We start from the raw sequence: 18577 nt of genomic DNA on the forward strand, positions 1-18577 counted from the left end.
GGAAGCTATGCCGACGTCCAAAACCTTTTCTGGTAACAGGAAATTACGATGAGATATGTTTTCTATGGCATGCAACCAAATTTCTGATTTTCGCTAATAATCACAAAGATGCACTGATTATCCACTGGGTCTAGAGTAATTATGGCGTAATTTACGTCATGAATCCGTTGCATATTATTTTTTTTTTCACCGTAAGAGCTCAAATATTGTCAATTAACATCATTCGAGAAATCCATTTGTTTATCTCAACGATTTCTCTGACGTCACCGACAACTGTCAATTCGCGGAGTAGCAAGCCTCGTTTCTGTGAGCCGTGGTAGGTATGGAATGACAATGAACGGCGAAAATGCCGCCAAGCTAACATTATATCCGGAGATGGAACAAGCGCAGGGTTCCTAGATCACAGGATCAATTGAATTTGGTTAACCACTGTTTGAAGAAAAATATACGACACATTGTAAATGAATATCTAATGATAATTGAACGAACTGAACCACTGTTCAATTACAACTTTTGGTTTGACGTTCATGGTAGCTTCGCTAAATATTAAAGACGAACGCAGGCGAACATGAAGCATATTCATTCAATGGACTTCAGATATTTGTAATTCTGATCAACATCTGCATGATGAAAATAGGTAAATTATTATCATTTATTTATTAGAGACCTCTAGTCTCTAGTAAATATAAATAGAAGACAATATGCTAGTTTCAATGCAAATAATCAAAAAAGCCTTTGGGCATTTAAAAACTTTTGCACCATAAAAAATACCGCTGATTCCAAGTAACATAAAATCATCAGTGATGCACAGTTCAAGGGGCGAAAAAATGATCACTAATAATTATCCAATCGGCATTTCATTTTCATGGATTTACCAGCAATTTCTAATACCTAAAAATAGCCAGGTTCAGCGTAAACCTGTTTGATCAGCTCTCATTATATTTAATTATCCTCTTATCCACAACTCATCCAGAACCCAGCTAGGAAGGCAGGAGTGATGTATTGAGGGTAGAATGATATAACTCAAAAACATCAAATCGACATACAAATAATCGTTTCTGTCATGTCACTACCACAAAACGGCTATAAAACGCAAATAACTGCTCTATTTGTCAAGATGATGAATACGCTCTAAACCAGATCCAACCGTTCTGCCCCCGATGACCAGAAGTTTTAGATTTGTTGCATTGGCTTTCGCGCTGTCACGGCCGAACATCTTCCGCTAAATAATGTTCTGCTGTTGCTGCTGCCGTTGTGTCTATTTCCTAGTCTAGCTTTGCCGGACACTACGTCCATCTCATCAAACAGACAGACAGACAGACAGACGGCGGGTAGGTTTAACGATTTTAAAATGCTATGCTCTCACCCACGCTGAATATGAGTATCTACCGTTTAACAATCGCTCTCACTCTTCATTTTCTCTATCATCAGGTCTATGTGAAAAACGGTGTGATCGAATATGGTGTAACGTCCAAACTCCCTACTTGTAGGAGTATACTGCAGTTTCCGCGCGAATCAGCCAACATAAGAGAATTTATGAACGAGAGAAAACGAGAGAAGCTGTCGTTTTATGCTCCAACTCCAAGCAGACCGGTTACCAGACAGGAGTCGATTCTCAAAGGTGAGCAGGAAACTTTTTTACTTTTTGGATGCTTCTCGCGTGGAACCTGTGCCGCACGAGATTATGATTCCTGTGGACTGGAAGGCTCGCCTCATTGTTTGTCTGTGCGTGGTGGCGTGCGGTCGTGTCTTGTCCCGCGAATAAATCGGAAGGTTCTGCTTCCTTTACGTTACTTTCCACGCACTTGTTGAGAGGTAACATTCCTTTCGGTTCTCGAATCTGACATATTTTCACCAAGTGCGAACAGGAGGTGGTTTAGGTTTTCTCCGAAGGCCTCCGAACGTCGTCGCGTGTCTTCATCTCATAAAAATTCCACACTCTTTGCTCATTACTGGTCTAGTATTGTGTGCAGTGAGTAAATCGCGGAATTCCTTCGATGTTCCGTTGCTGGAGAAGGATATAAGTTGATTTGCACAGCGACAGAGCTAACTAAGGCGAAAGAAACTTTTGTCTGGATGAGTGAGCAGTAAGGATTAAATAGCAAATTATCCGCTTCCAACGACGAGTGCAGGATTTTTTGCGGTCCTTGGTTGCAATACGCGTGTGGAAAGCTCTATTCCGTGTTATGGGTGGTGAAGTGGCGCTTTCGAAGCCAACAAGCGAAAATAAATAGAGGAAGTTAGCGCGGCTGGAAAATTAATACGTACAGTGTGTGAAAACGGTGAAAACCTCTCTCTCCAGTTGGAACCACATCGTTTGTGAAACGTGTTCGCGGGTAAAGAAACGAGTTGAATCGCCGTGTTGTTTGCTCTTGGTGAAAATATAAACAAATATTATTTTTAATATTTCACGCCGCCACTCAGCGAAGTTTATTTGGTTTTGACTTTCGGTGTGCTTAAATTGGCTGCTGTCGCTGGCACTTCGTAAGATTAACAGACGCCCGCTTCACCTTCCGGTCTGTGTCAACTGGGTGAGTTGTGTTTATGCTTATGCTTTATGGGTTATTTACAATGGATGCCCTCAGGGATTAAACACGCCTAGAAAGAGAGTATTAACCGACCAGTGAAAGGTGTCCGTACCGACTGATGTGGGGATTATTGTGACGAACATAATTTGGATTTGTGTGCACTCCGGCAGCTGTCGGCGCAGATTGGGGTCATGATTGATTGAAGATTTCTGCAGTCTAATATTGTTGACGCGTGGCAACCACTTAACTAGTGCACAGTTGAATCTGGTATTGTTGCCATAAATGGTATTCCTCAGGGGCGCGATCCGATCACTAAACGATATGAATTCAGAGTATTTGTGAATGACATAATTTGGACGTACTGCGAAGCATGAAGGGGTGGATTATTTGGCAATCGAATCAACTTAGTATGCAATCGAGGGAATGACCTACACACCAAAAAATAATGAAATATTGACGACATGGAAATCGATACGAATGTAAACATACAAAGCTTGAATAAAAAGTTTGATTGAAAATTAAGTTGAATTCGATGCAATGGAAGCATCAAAAAGCATATGATTTTACACTTTCGTTCGTGTAATATTACATGTCATTTATTTTACAGCAATATTGGATTAAAAATACATTAAAGTGCATTGGTATCCCGTTCAATGAAACTGTAGACTTCAATTAACGTGTAAAATTAAAATAAAGTTCGTTGAAGAAAGCACGACAAGTTTTGTGTATTTATGGTGGAACTTAATTTTACACTTATATTGATGCTCCAAATATGTGTATAAAAATAAATTTAAAATTACAAAATATTTTTTTCTGTGTAGGTACCAGATCATTTTATTCGGTCGGGCAAAACTCGAAAATTCGACACGAGTTTTGTGATTTCCAATAAAAACAGACACCAAAAGCTCTATCATAAGCAATGTGATACTTTATGTAGATATGTAATTGAGTGTTACCGCCGTCCTAAATCTCTATTGTTCAAAGAAGTTTGCCTACTTCTGACAAAAAGCGATATAAAGTTTAATGAAAGCCATAGGTCTTTCAACCTTCTACCTCCGCATTTATAAATTGTCTTCTGTTTTATAGATATGGATAACTGACGCAGATATCTCGCCAACTTACCCTGGTATGGAGTGAGTTAGCAGCAACGATTTTCAATCGAGTTTAAATTTTTCGGACATTCCTGAATAGCAGTACAAAAAAAAGTTACGAATAAGGTGTGAGCGGGTCATATTGACCCCGATTTCGAACTCAATTGTAAGTAATAGACATGAGTATTAGATATAAAAAAACTCTTAGGACCTCGAACATCGTTATTCGTTTGATAAGGTTCATGGTGATGTCTGAATAGAAAACGAAAACAGCGCTGAGGATCCCAAATAGTGTGCGTGATATAATTCGCAGAACACGATATCGAGAATCAGTCACATTTTTATGATGTTCATATTGATTCCGAATAAGAAAACCGATAGTAACCAAAAATAATAGATCACAATTAGGCGCAGAAAATTTAAGAATACCATGATAAAACTGCTGATATCATGAACATTAGTCATATTACTATTCATGGCAAATTTGGAAGTAAGTTTAAATATTACAATAACATGAACAGAAATTACGAAAATCATGACTAAGAATCACTCTACTTTTTTATTCAGTTCGTTTGTTTAATAAGCACAAATGCGTTAGCTTGGCGGTGCCAAATTCTCTTTTTAACATTTTGGATATCTTAAAACTAGGAGGTTACAATGTTGAAGTATGTTATTTATATAAAGAGGAAAAAATTTACAGCTATCTTATAACTAGAAATACAATTCAATGTACAAGAGTGGGAACAATAGTGTTTATAGGCAAATTTTCAACAATCTTAAAACTAAGAATTCAGTTTGATACTCAGGAGGGAGAACATAAGTTTTTTTTATGAAAAATTTTACAGCTGTCTTAGAATTAAGAATACAATTTGATATACAAGAAGGGGAACAAGTGTGTATGAGAAATTTTACAGCTATCTTAAAACTAGGAATACAGAATACAAATTTGATTTATTTACAACATCCGTGTAGCAGCAATTGTGTCAGGAACAGGACATGATGACAGAGAAAGAAGAACAAACTTTCAGACAAACGGGAGATCAGCGACATGACTTAGAGCCTCAGGCTACCATGATGTCAAGAACTGGGTTGATGGGTGAAATTCATCGGACCCACGGGGAATCGGATCACTCTCGCTACAAGTTCTTTTTATGCAGTCACATAACGGCGCTCTGGTGCTGGTCAGCTCCACAAGGCAGGGCAGGGATTTTCTAAAAATGAGAAATAAAAGAGAGGGGCTAAATTGAGATATTTTTCGTTTTAATGAAATTGTAAATAAGTGACATATAGGGAAAATCGCGATTTGCTAGCATATCCCGGAGCGGGACATTGGGTGGTCTACCTCGGGCCCGAAGGGAATCCTTTAACAGAGACCTGGCGTCACAATACTCGGCACAAACCCAGCCGTGATAACCCTCGTCACAAGCGCACAGACTACTCTCCTTAAGCCAAATACGCCGCAAATGTGCATCCAACGTGTAGTGGTTAGACATGAGCCGGGACATTACACGAATGAAGTCCCGACCCACATCCATCCCCCTGAACCATGGCTTCGTTGATACCTTGGAGATAATCGAATGTAACCATCGTCCAAGTTCCCCATTGCCCCACAAGGTTTGCCAACTGTTTAGTGTCCTCTGACGACAGATGCTGAAAAATTCGATGAAGCAAATTGGTCTTTCATAGATATCACCTTCTAATGCTCCCACCTTTGCTAAAGCGTCGGCCTTTTCATTCCCCGAGAGCTTATTCGCGATTCTTGTGATTTCAATGAGGGGTACCCAAACAAAGGTAATCTGGTAAGATTTTTTAGATAACGTATACAAGGACTCCCGTATCTTCCTCAGAAAATACGGGAATTGTTTTTCGGCTTCATCGCACGAAGAGCCTTGATAGAGCTGAGGCTGCCCGAGATGATGGAGTAGTGATATGTGGGCAGAGTGTCGATGAAAGAATCACTCTACTTATAACTAAAATATTACGATAATGTTAATATAAATTACAAAAATCTAAAGATCCTAAAATCATGAATTTTAATCCCATCTGACAGAAAAATGCTATAGTAAACTCATGAATAAGATAGCGTAATATCGTGATAAGAAATCACAAGAATCGCGAATAAGCTCTTAAAATCATGAACAACATTTGACTGTCGGTTGTATATTCCCAAATCATGAAATAGAATCACAACAAAAACTAAGCATGTCCAGGGAACAACAACAGCACCATTTATATATTCGGGGCGAACTAGTTTTTTGAATACACAAATAGTTTCATGAATTTGAGGTTTATTCTTCACAATTTCAGGACCTTGATCATGGTTTTCGTAAATCGTTCAGTTCACGAAATCATGACCTTCATGAATTTATGAAGGAATTTTTTCCGTGTGCGTTTCCATGGCTGGTTATGTTCAATATAATGGTGGAAATGTCCATTAAATATTCAGTACGATTCATACATACATACAATGGATCGACAGCCACGAACTTGAGAAGCTATGTGTCGAAGCTGAAACACTTGAACCCAGCAGCGGATCGGTTCAGAGGATCCGGGCACCGCCAAAAAATTTCAACTTGTTAACACATTTTAAATTAGTTTAAATTTTGAAGTAGTTTTCAAAGTCAAAATCATTTCAAACAAAATTTTTCGCTGGTTTTACAGACCCACTAGAGAAGTTTATTTTGGAGGAACTAGGAAATTTCCTGGGGGGGGGGGGAATTGATGTGGGTTTAGGGAAGGGTTGTATGTGATGGGGGAGGGGGTGGTAGCCCCGCAGGATCCTAACTACGCCTTTGTTGAAATACAGAAAACCTATATTAGCCAAAAAATAGACCGGGATTAGGTTGACGATGTTCAGAGTGATTGCATAACCTTTCTGTATGAGAAAGGCAAAAAAGATCAAGGCCAAGCCTTACAAGTTCCAAAAGATCTATTATCTCGAACCTAAGCAGCAGCAAGTTAGATTTGAGAGAGCGAAGAAGTGGTCAAACATCGTGTTAGACTGACGAAAAAAATATATTGACCAATTCGTAAACGCTCAAAACAATATGGTTTACTTGACCCACCATTCACATGAGAATTTAGGTCACCGGTTGGCCATTCCGGGTCAGGTTCCGATGAAGCCGTGACCGACCGTTCCAAGCTCGATTCGTTAGATGGTCCGTAACATACCCATAATATCTAACTTTGCGGAAATCGATTTTTTCTAGACGTCTTATAATTCCAGATCCAAAATATTCAAAACATCTAGTATTCTCTAAATTGGATAGAAATTGACACATTCATAAACATTTCTATTTTCAATTTTTTGGCGGCCTATCAAAGGTGTATATTTTTGGGTAAATATCGGTTTAATAAAATACATCATTCTTAGCAAGGCCATAGCAGCTCCGAGAATAAGTATTATTTTTAAAGTAGAAGCCCGAATACTCCTGCTTCCATTACATGTTCAAGATCCGGATGAAGTAAGGTCGTACAAAAAATGTTACCCTTCTTCATAAAACAAAAACTTTTCCTTTCACAATATTATACATTTGAACAACAAACACGTGTTCCAACGTCTTTGATATTTCGCCACGGGAAAATAACAACCAAACAAACCTTCCTGAGAAAATCTTTGCAAACATATCGAGGCGAAAGGCGCGAAACGGACACCATATGAAATAAAGCAAGAACGCAACCTGATTAGACTAACACATATTTTTTTATAACTGTTATTGATTTTAACCCTTAAATTATACTGTTGCCATTTGGCAACATACCGAATTCTGTGATATAAAGCCTCAACAAGAGGTAAATATTGTATCCATACCGAAAAATGAGTACCAAAGAAAAATGAGTTTCATGCATTTAAGGTTTAAACAGTGTTTATTCATCCAACTAATCGTTACGTGGCGTGATCGTGATGATCGTGATCGAATATATTCTGGAATCATTCATTTGATTGTGACTATACATCCTTGCTATTATAATTAAATAGGAATGGATGATTTTATCTCTTAATTTGCATATTGATTGATTGTAATTGAACTCAATCTGTACCCTTGTAAATCGAATCGAAAACCGGTTATTCATAATTGTCCGTCATACCCCATTACCCCTGAATGCAATGGATTATATACACACAAGCTTCGAATGAAAGCATATGAGGATTATCCGGTCTAGGCACTACGTCGCTCTTCGTTCTCGTACCCAAGGCAATGTTTATCTCCGCTGTTTCGATTCCACCCAGACCGACTCTCCGTACGTAATGCGGAGGACCCAAGCAACTCTCCTACGGTGCCATCCTCGTTAGCCGCTAAAGGTAACAGCTCAACACATTGTTCTTCAGGAGCCTCCATTATCCTGTAGGCTATTGTTTGTGTTCAACGTGACCGGAATTCTTATGATGTTCCATCCTTTCTCGATTTCTTTTGCTGTGCACTGTGTAAACTGGCGCCATCGGTTCAATTCATTGTGGCACTTTTATACTTGGAAGTAAACATTCATATACCATTCAAGTATTCGATAAACAATTTAATTTTGAAAAGAGCTCGCATTTCTTCCCTAACCTTCAGAGGAGATTATGCGATAAATTTGATTATCTTCTCACTCTGATCCGATTTCCACGGTAGCAGAACGAATGTCAAAAAAGATGTCGAATTGAAAAATAAACAAATTTGACCAATTATCTTGATCTAGAATTCACTTTTTCAGTTGTCTATATCGACTTCTTACCAAGCAAACAATGCGGTGTGGGCTCGTTTTGCCTTTGAAATTAACAGGATATTTTTGATCATATCTCTGCCAATTATAAAATGAGAAAGAAAGTTGTCTCGGACAATTGTAGTAGGTAATTTGTTTTTAAACTAATAACAATTTTTTTTATAATAATCTTGTTGATCGATGTAATATTTCGCCCTTAACATTTCAAATTGTTTGTTCCTATTGTGTCCACAAATCAAATTAATCGTATGTTTGTTTGTGAAAATCTGTAAGAATTGCAATGGAATTTACAAAAAATTGAAAGGTAGAAATTTATAGTCGCAAACCAAAGATTCGCCCACGAGCTCCTTCGTCCTTTTCATCTCGGGGGACTTCATTACACATCTACATCTAAGAGCACAATGAATGATTCACCACGAGATCGACCAACCGAAAAACATGCATCCGTCGCCTCAAAGCCCAGGAAAGTTGTAGTGTACAAAGAACAGATATTAACCAACTCCAGCACCATCGCCGAGGTCGGTGGACAAAAAGACGGAAAGCCATCATCCGACAACGACAACGACGAATGGCTATATCTAAATCACTTTTAAAAAGGGACCCGTTAAAGATAAAGATAGCAGTTAAAAATCATTGCTCCCCAGCCGCAGAACGTGCCGAAATTAATTAAAGACAGTCTCCATCTCCATTTGGTTTGGTTTTATAACGCCGAAAAGATGCTGTCGTATCGAAGCGGGATGTGCTCAACAGGCGAAAATGCGTTGATTTTTTTCTTCTTTTAATCCCGATTAAGTGGTGCTACTTTTTGCCTAATGACTGTATTATGTGCAGGCTGTAGAAGCAACGCGAGTGCACGGCTGAACTGTGTTGCGTAAAACAAACGTTGATTAATGTGAGTCAGGGTGAATTATTTTTACACAATATGTGACAGATTTATGTGCATAACTCTTTCGGAGAGCGACGGAAATTTTCACCTTTTTTGTATTGGCGGATGAGATGTAGCAAAACATTACTAGGTAATGACAAAACAATGTAGATGTTTTTTGTCAACCATTTCGTGTTTTATGATATTTCATAAACCAAACCGAAATCTAATTGATGAGTATCTATTACTTTACGACAAGATTTAATCTTTTACAATTTCATATATGTAAAAGTCTTCTACACCAATCGAATCAGCTTGATAATTTGGAACAACGTATATGTGTGTGTTTTTAGTAAGGTTTAAAAAGCTTCAACAGCCTGACCTGTAGTGTATTGGCAATTACTCATCCTTCTACATGAAATAAATATTTCTATATGCAAACTCGATCTTAGCTTTTTTGTTTTTACGAAATTCACAAATCTATTTGGTCTACGTCAACATATAGGTACAAATACAAGATGCATGAAACAAAATACATTCAAACTTTGCTCAGCTTATCCTCTGGAACCGACATGTCGCTCCTACAACGCCTACAGTAACTTCGGAAAGACTCCAGTTGTCGAAAACACAACATGAATATTTCTCGGAACCTCATCCAACCTTCTTCAACTCAACGGCCAGTGCGCGATATATGGTAGTTTTTCCACCATGAGTATCTACCAGATTGTGGTCCAGCGGAACTGCGTCATCGATGATGGTGGCTTGACGTCGACCCTTATCATAGAACAGTATCTGGGTATCTGGGCGGTTGTGGTGTATGAATTGGTCCGAAAGAACACTTGCAAAGTCAGAGTTGTGTTCGACGAATCTTGCGATCATACTTCGTTGAATGACCTTTTGCTCACAGGCCCCACAGTGCAACCCACCCTGTTCCATGGTTCTCAATTTTCAACTTCAACATCGGTATGTGATGATAGCAAATATCGAAAAATGTACCGACGGATACTTGTACACCCACTTCAGCAAATCCTCTGGCGCCAACATGAGTGGAAGCAAATTGAAATGTATCTTCTGAATAACGCCACGTACGGCACCTCTTCTGCACATTCTTTGCTACCGGGACTCGGAACCAACTTGTAGAAGACGACGGAAAGGATTTTCCGCTCGCGGCACTTGTCGTTAAAGATGTTTATTGACGGGATCCGACAATATAGGAACTCCGGTAGAAACAGGACATCAGTTAGTCAATCTGCTCAATCGACGCGGTTTCTCCCTCAGAAAGTTGAGCGCAAACCATCCAACCATTCTGGAACGCATCTCAGAGAAAGATCGTGAAACACTGGAACTTCACCAATCTCCTTCAAATAAAACTCTTAATCTTCTTGCTTTCCAACGGAGGATCTGTTCGGATTCAAGGTTTCTTAGTTTGAAACCCCTTGAAGCAGTGACAAAACGCATTGCCCTTTCTGATTTGTGTCAGCTTTTTGATCGTTTGGGTCTCGTGGGATCAGTAGCAGCTAGCGCTAAAATATTTGGACAGCATGTATGGTAAGAGAATTTGCGTTGGGATGACAAGCTTCCAGAAAACTGCAGTTATGGTGGCTGTCCTTTCGAGCATCAATTGACGTCCTATGAATTTTTCGTGTACCAAGATGGTTTATGGGTTCAACAACCGCCAATTATGAAATGCATTGCTTAACTGATGCTTCTGAAAATTGTATTTATGTCGTGTCTACTGATGGTAAATCCAAGTCCAGCCACCTACTTATCGGCAAGTCTCGAGTCGCTCCGATTTTTCTGGAAGAGTGGCGTTCTGGATTGATTCTACTATTGTCATTCATTAGATCATCTCACCACCTTCGACATGGAAAATGTTCGTGTCAAACCGCATCGCAGAAATCCAATGACTCACTAAAGGCTCTCAGTGACGACACGTCCCTACCATTGACAATCCAGCGGATCGTTTATCACGTGGAGAAGAACTCCTCCAGTTACTTTAGATAATATTTGGTGGAATGGGCCACATTTCTTGTTGGTGGCACCGGAAGATTGGCCAAACTGAATTGTCATATTGCCACCATCCATGGTCAAAGAGCAAGCGAATGAACGCAAACCAACAGTCGCACTTCATGCGTTTGTTCCTGATTGTTCCTTTCTACAGCGATTCGCAACTAACTGCAGATTATCAAAATCGAAACGCAACATAGAATTGCCAACGGTACAGGAATATGATGATGAACTGAAAACTTTTGTTCGCCTTTCTCAGCAGACAGCATTTCAAGCGGGAATTCAATATATGCAGGGCAGAGGAAAAGGTTCGCTTGAGTGATTTCAGCAGGGCCGTATTTCCAGATCCCCAGGAACATACCACAGCCGTTTCACGATGATATTGCCGGGAACTCATCATTTCTCTAAATTAATCGCTGAATCGATACATCACCAAACGCTCTATTCGGGACTAACGCAGCTTCTCGCCATAATGAAGCAGCGCTGCTGGCCAGTTCGTGGTAGGGATCTTGCTCGAATAACAGTCCGCCATTGTGTGACATGCTTCTATTGCCGTCCGAAAACAAGCGACCTGTACATGGCACCACTACTTCTTTGACAGCTAACGAAGTTCTCACATTCCATATTCGATACCGTTTACAGCATATATACCATTACAAGGCCACAAGCAGACGGCTATTAACCTGCAGTATCGTGAACGTTATTGGTGCGAAATCCTAACAACGCTGTTGTAGCGCTCGGTTTAGACTGCGATAGCCTGCAGACGGCAGCCTGCCATAATGTGGTCAATGGTCTCGTGCGGCGATTAACACATCCGGCAAATATCCTCGACGTCTTGGTCCCAAACATACTTTTTGTAATTCCTCGTTGACATTACCCGGTCCTGGATGGATATAATGTCGGCCTCGATCACTGAAGAGAGTTCACCTCGCTCGAGCCATAGTTTCGATGCAACCTTGTCGATGCATGGCTGCTGCAACTGGTTGGGGTGGGCTGCGGACACAACTTTCTGCTTCCACTCTGCAATCTTTTCCTCCTCAGTCTGCAGATTACAGTCCACTTGAGCTATAGTCCGCTGCACAAACTGCTTGATACTCTCCATGTCGGTTGACACTCTTCACATAGTATTCTCGCATGTCGTCGCATGTGCGCTACGCATAGTACCTGAATATCGATTGTCCCCCCCCCCTACGCCACGTGGCACTGTGAATTTCTACAGCGCCGACTCAGGAATTCACAGTTCTGAGTGTTTAAACACCTTCCTCAATTTCTCAAGATTGTTGATTGCTCTGACCAGGGATGCCAACGGTACCGATAAACTACATTTTTTTCGATATATTTACATTTGCACAAGCCGTACAGCCCGCTACAGCGACGCATCACTACAGCTCTTGCCAGAACAGTAGTCAAACCGAGTACATTTTGCCGTACAGCAGTAGAATACATTTTTGTTTTGCTGCTGTACTCCGACTGCTCGGTGAGAGTGTGGCGTAGTAAAGTTTGTTCTCTCGCTTTGTACATTTTTCTCTGCATAGTCAAAGGGAGAGTCCCGCACACGAAAGCGTTGATGCCGGCCGTGGCGTAAATGAGCCGCATTAATTGTAGTCATTTTTGAATAAAAATATCAAAAAGATTGAAAATATTAAAAAATGTAAAATAAGGAAAGCGAAGCTGTACCGCTCGCGTCTGGTGGCTGTACTGAGGACAGTAGTTTTCTGTCATGTTACTGCTTTACACACAGGCAGCCGTACAGCGCTGGGCGTCCTGCACTAGCGAATGACAGCAGCATCGAGAGAGAAATGAGAATGTAGGCAGAAATATTACAGCCGTGGAAAAGGTAGGCATTTTGCATCCTTGGCTCTGACCTTATTCTCCGCACTCAAGAAACCCAGTCGTACCCTCGAGTAAACATAGATCTTGAGATGGTCCATGTAGAAGGTATGGGCTACCTTTTCCGGTGAGCTTTCTTTATACCTTATCAGACAGCCGTGCCCGTTTAGACTGAGTGCCTCACTTAGAGGGTTCATAGCCAAACGAAACCAAAGCTGGCTGAAAGATTCGCCTAGGAATATCCTCCTCATTATGCGGAGCGTTATCGACCGCAACACGTCTTTCTCACTTCTAAGCTGCAGTGTGGTCGTCCAACTCTCCATCGCCTGCCGCAGGAATCTCACGACTACAGAATCAACTTTATACATCTCTAATACCATGATGAGGAACGAGTGCGGTGTGGAATCGTATGCTTTCTTGTAATCAATTTAAGCGATACTAAATTTCTGTTGGTTCTATACTGCTTGTCCAACACTAACTGCCATCGATGATGCCTTGATCTTTTTTATTTTTATTAAGCAGTAGAGCCTTGAATTCCACTGCGACCATTTAAAGGAATATTGTGGTATGGCAGCCATGTGTGTTTTTCGTGCATCTCGTTTGCTCCTCTGTCAGGACGCTAATCTGCTCACAATGGACCCATACATATGTGGTGATGATGATGCTAAGGAGCTTATACAGACTTGCTAGACAGCAAATTGATATGTACATCGATTAGTTGGAGGTGTTGTTGTGCTTGGGGAGGAGAATTGTGGTACCATGAATGATCAAATCCGGCAATAAGCGTGATTTACGTTACGCCCTGGTGAAACATACAGCCATAGTAGAATTTACTACGCTCAAGAAACCCAGTCGTTCCGTCGAGTAAACATAGATCATGAGATGGTCCATGTAGAGGGTATGGGCTACCTTTTCCGGCTAGCTTTCTCCATAACTTAGCCGTGCCCGTTTCGACTGAGTGCAAAAGTTTTACCAAAGGTTTTAGGTCCAGGTGCCGCCCAATTTCTAAGGTGACGTAATACCTCACGTACATCATTGGTTCTGACGTTAACAGCTGACATCTCGCAATTTCTTCGCCTGCCCATTCCTCCTCGCGGTTTAACCACGGTTGCCTGTTGCCATGTTGTACGGCGGTCTCCCAAACACCGACTTCAAAGCTGATGACATCGCCGATATCCAATAGACCTTCGCTGTAATCGGGCTTCTCGTGGCTGATTTGGTCATATATTCATTGGTTATCACTGCACATCTGATTGTATTGTCGTCGCTTTGCAGGGTCATTGTAGCGCCTTAGCCCTTTTGACACTCAATTGCTGTAGTGGTGTGTCGAGTTTCTCCGTCAGCTGATAAGCTCCCACAATGCAAAGCTCAATAGGTGTAATGGGCGCAGTCACTTGACGACATAATTTTGCCGATCTTTTGCCGTTTCCGTATGCTGTCAGTCTTCCAATAGCGGCACGTTTGTTCGAGATCCGACATTCCAATCTTCGCTGCCAAAGAGGTACTCGCCTCTCCCGGTGATGTTGGGTTGCCACTGCAGCACAGAATAAAATTTGCTGCAGATCTTCAAGGTTCTGCACTCTGATTTCGCTTTGCTATGAACACTCAATCGAAACGGGCCTGGCTATTAGTAAAATATTTATGTTTATGTTTAGTATGGATGATAGAAGACCCATACCTTCTACATGGATCTCTTCATACTCGACAGAATGACTAGGTGTAGCTACCAACTTATAAAAGGAATGAATCAATGGTGACAGTTAGGCCTGGAGAAAAGTTTTTCAGCAACTATCAGGGCAATTGATCGACACTCGTAGCTAGAAGGTCGATGGTAGTGAGATGATTTGTAACATAGTTCGTTATAAATCGGTAAAATGCCTCGAATTCTAGAAGTTCTCTGGAATTCCCAATACCGACATCCAGCTTGAGCTCCGAGAGTAGTTCTTCAGTCGGCTGAACTCACATTTGAATATTTTCTTGAACGCGGAGCATAAGGTCTTAGCAATCCACATGTTTACTGTACCCGTGTTGACCTATAGTTTCGGCGTCATCTAATGGAGCCAAACTAACCTGGAGGATCTTGACGGGCGGATTACAACCTTTATTGCTATCTGCAGACTATGGATGAGAAGATTGCAGAACCGAAGTAGAAAGCTGAACATGGCTCCCATCCCGAGTTGAAGCCGCCGTATGTCGACAAGGCTGTGACCGAAGCGAGGTTAACTTTCTTTTGTGACTGAGGTCTATGTGATAGTCACCCAGGGAAGGATATTGTAGACGAGGAAATTCATTGACGCATATCATGCCAAGTATTCTTCATCATTCGCACCCAGACGAAAAAAAATCTCGAGCGGGAATGCTCGCGAGAAATCGAAGCTTATATCTAGTATGGAGCGAAATTCCAGGAACGGAGTGCTCGTGTACTGTGTTACCTCGCAAGTGAGAAATACTCTGAGGCGCACATGCTAGTACCAATGCACGAAGAGCATAGGTTACTAAAAGAGATCTCGCGGTTTCGAGAAAGGATTTTTACATGCCAACGAATGAGAAGGAAATTACTGATATTTCATATTATATCGTGACAGGTTGTCGCGTACTGCAATTTAGGTATCCTGGGTACACTAGCTTAGGGATCCTGGGGCTCGAAATTGAATTCGTGTAGCAATACTGTGCAACCGCTTCAGTCATATTGAAGTCCATATTGCATAGTAGCTGCAGATCAAGACGTGGGCCTTCTGGCATTGGTGAGACTTCAACTATAGGTGCCTTCACCAGCGCTACGTGACAGGCTGCCGTGTACTAGCTAACACGGCCTACGCCGAGCTTCAAGGCTGCGTATCTAATAGCTAAGCCGGTGAAGTTTAAAAAAATAAAATGATTACACCCAGCTTTGAGTGAGTGTGGCATCGACTCGATCGGTATTGTGTACAATCAAAAACAAAAATGCCATGAGATTGCTCATTAGCAGTTGGCACTGCAACGTGGATGTACTAATTTGCGTTTAAGGGCACAAAACTTAATTTGGAGAAGTTAGATTTGAATGTTTTGTGTTCCACTCGTCAGTAACTGACACCAACTTGTAGCCACTTAGACGATATATCTAAACTAACACCAAATTGGCGCCAGTTATATATTAAATCCAAACAGTTCATACAACATGTGTAAACGCCGAAAGCAACTGCGTGGGACCGAGTGATGTCTCGGTTAGCCACGCTTAGATGCCCTGGGTCGCTGACGAGTATAGGGAACCGGGCAAAGAATGCGGGAGAAGCAGGTTACAGAGCACCGTTCCTGTAATGCTTTCGACGACGGCTGAAATCGTCGGGGAAGTTGCTGAAGGCACTGATATCCAGAAGTTGGTGATACTCATCGCCTGCGCCATTGTTCAAGAGTTTTTGGGATAGACCAGTAGTTCCTAAATAGTAACTGAGCAGAGTTTCAACATTTTATCTTTTATTTATATCGACATGCTACAGTAGCCCAAAAAATCTTCTTGAATACCGTAGAAACACATTTTGAATTTTCAGGTGTACAATCCCACACACGAAAATTTTGCAGATGTGGAGTTTGTTATACTCCCAAAACAAAACTGGTCTGAAAATGGTAAACTAGGCATATTTGAGTGCAACTAACACTCTAATCCAGCGGTTCTCAACCTTATTCGTACCACGGACCCCTTGGAAAGCACCCTGGGTTGTTGCGAACCCCCACGGCTAAACATTGATTTTGTATGTTATCAATATATCATTTGCAGTCTGTTAGGAAACAAGACTTGAAATTTCTATATCCACTCGGAAAAAAATATTTTTCTTCTCGGACCCCCAGCAACGACTTCATGGCTCCCTAGGGGTCCGCGGACCTCAGGTTGAAAACCGCTGCTCTAATCAATTACCTAATCACCATCGTATCACTTAAATTAACTCGTTCGACAAAGATGGCAAACGCTGCTCTAACTAACGGTCCCAAATGAGAAAGTGATAATATCAACACTAGGGGAGAGAGGGTAACAGTGGATCAGCAGGAACTATGAAACATTCGCAATAAAATCACAATGCATGATCGGAGTCGTCTAATTCCCTCATATTTCACAATTTCTAATTCTTTACACGTGTTGCTATATTTTGGAAGAGATCTGATAACTCTATCTCTTTTAATGGATATTTGTTTGTTTTGTGATAGCCAGAGTAAATTTGCAATGATAAACATTATTCCATCTTTATGAATTACCATTCATTGAATAAATGTTTAGTCTATTGCTATTTATTGCAAATTTTATGCTCAACATTTGCCGCGAACAAAGTTTTTTGGTAACTACTCATGGTTCTGTGTGATTTCACAATTTTCATGAATAGACCCATTGGGTAACTGTGAAACGATGGCGTATGGGGAACAGTGATTTTTGTTTGTTTTTGTGGTCTGTCTCAAAATGTCAATGGGTTCCGATTTTCCACACTAAATACTACTCATATAGTGCAAAATTAGTAAATTTGGCCTAATTTTGTAGAAATTGTCTCTATTTCAGGATTGCAGCTAATATGCATATATGGTGGTTCGATGTTACGCGATGATATAGTGGATTCTTTCGTAAACAAACGATTTTCGCCTCAATATAACTTTAATTCAAAGCGTTAGGATCATTCTTCGTCAAAACAAAAGAATAAAATTTATAAGTAGAATATTTCACTATAGACGACATCGTGTTTCATAGTTCCTACCCATGGGACACACTGATACATTTTACCACCAACTGTTTATTATCCAAAAAATGTTATTTCCCGTGAATTTTACCAGCTGGAAAAAATATATGTATTAGTTAACAACATAGTGGCACTATGTATCACTTTTGATTACACAAATAACATGTATTATCATCAAAATTAAATTGTAGAAAAAATGTGTTTCATTGTTACCCTCTCTCCCCTACTCATCACTTTATACTAATAACTGTTAGTACTCAAATGAAAAGTAATAGGCAATATGTAAACCCTGGTAATTAACCACACTTATTATTGTGAGCAAATCTCGTCGAAACCAAAAGTTAAAGCACAGATATTGAGGCTAGAACAAAATTTGTTGGAAAACCTGTGTAAAATTTCAAATTGACAAAACGTTGGAAATCGGTGTTTCAGTATCTCCATCACTCTATCAATGCGACTGTTTGATATACCTACATGTTTGACAGTTGCACTCGAACAGCATTGCATCTATCACTGCGCCATTTGCATACGTTTCAGACGTAAGCTTCCGTCGAAATTTTAGTTGCAGGTGTTTACCATATTTCGTATTCTAAACCTAAGTGTCTGTTATCTGTGATAAAAGTATTTAAAAATGTTTTTTTAAACTACATATGCATGAAGGACTTGGGAATGACTTGAGGAATAAGAATGAGAATGTGGGGTAAATTTAACCTGAACGAATATTTTCGTAAAACACTTTAAAAATCAGCATGTTTATCATAGGCTGGTTCGCACTAGAATTTAATACTTATTGTTCAAGCCAAACATTGTCTTCTTCAAACTGTACCTCAACCAGATGGAACACACAGAATGCAT

General features: G+C 40.5%; 1 protein-coding gene across 9 annotated transcripts in view; it reads left to right on the forward strand.

The window, feature by feature from the left end:
- The first annotated feature begins 1723 nt into the window (after window positions 1-1723).
- The window catches only part of LOC131693514 (somatomedin-B and thrombospondin type-1 domain-containing protein), a 169530-nt gene continuing 152676 nt past the window's right edge, over window positions 1724-18577 (forward strand). For 2 of the 9 annotated variants that reach the window (XM_058981401.1, XM_058981404.1), the window contains exon 1: window positions 1728-1815. The gene's annotated coding sequence lies outside the window, so the exon portion shown is untranslated. Of the gene's footprint in view, window positions 2532-18577 lie in introns of all 9 variants that reach the window. The other 7 variants (XM_058981400.1, XM_058981399.1, XM_058981398.1 and 4 more) reach the window with 6 other exon arrangements.

Source organism: Topomyia yanbarensis, chromosome 3, assembly GCF_030247195.1.
Source record: "Topomyia yanbarensis strain Yona2022 chromosome 3, ASM3024719v1, whole genome shotgun sequence".
Lineage (NCBI taxonomy): Eukaryota > Metazoa > Arthropoda > Insecta > Diptera > Culicidae > Topomyia > Topomyia yanbarensis.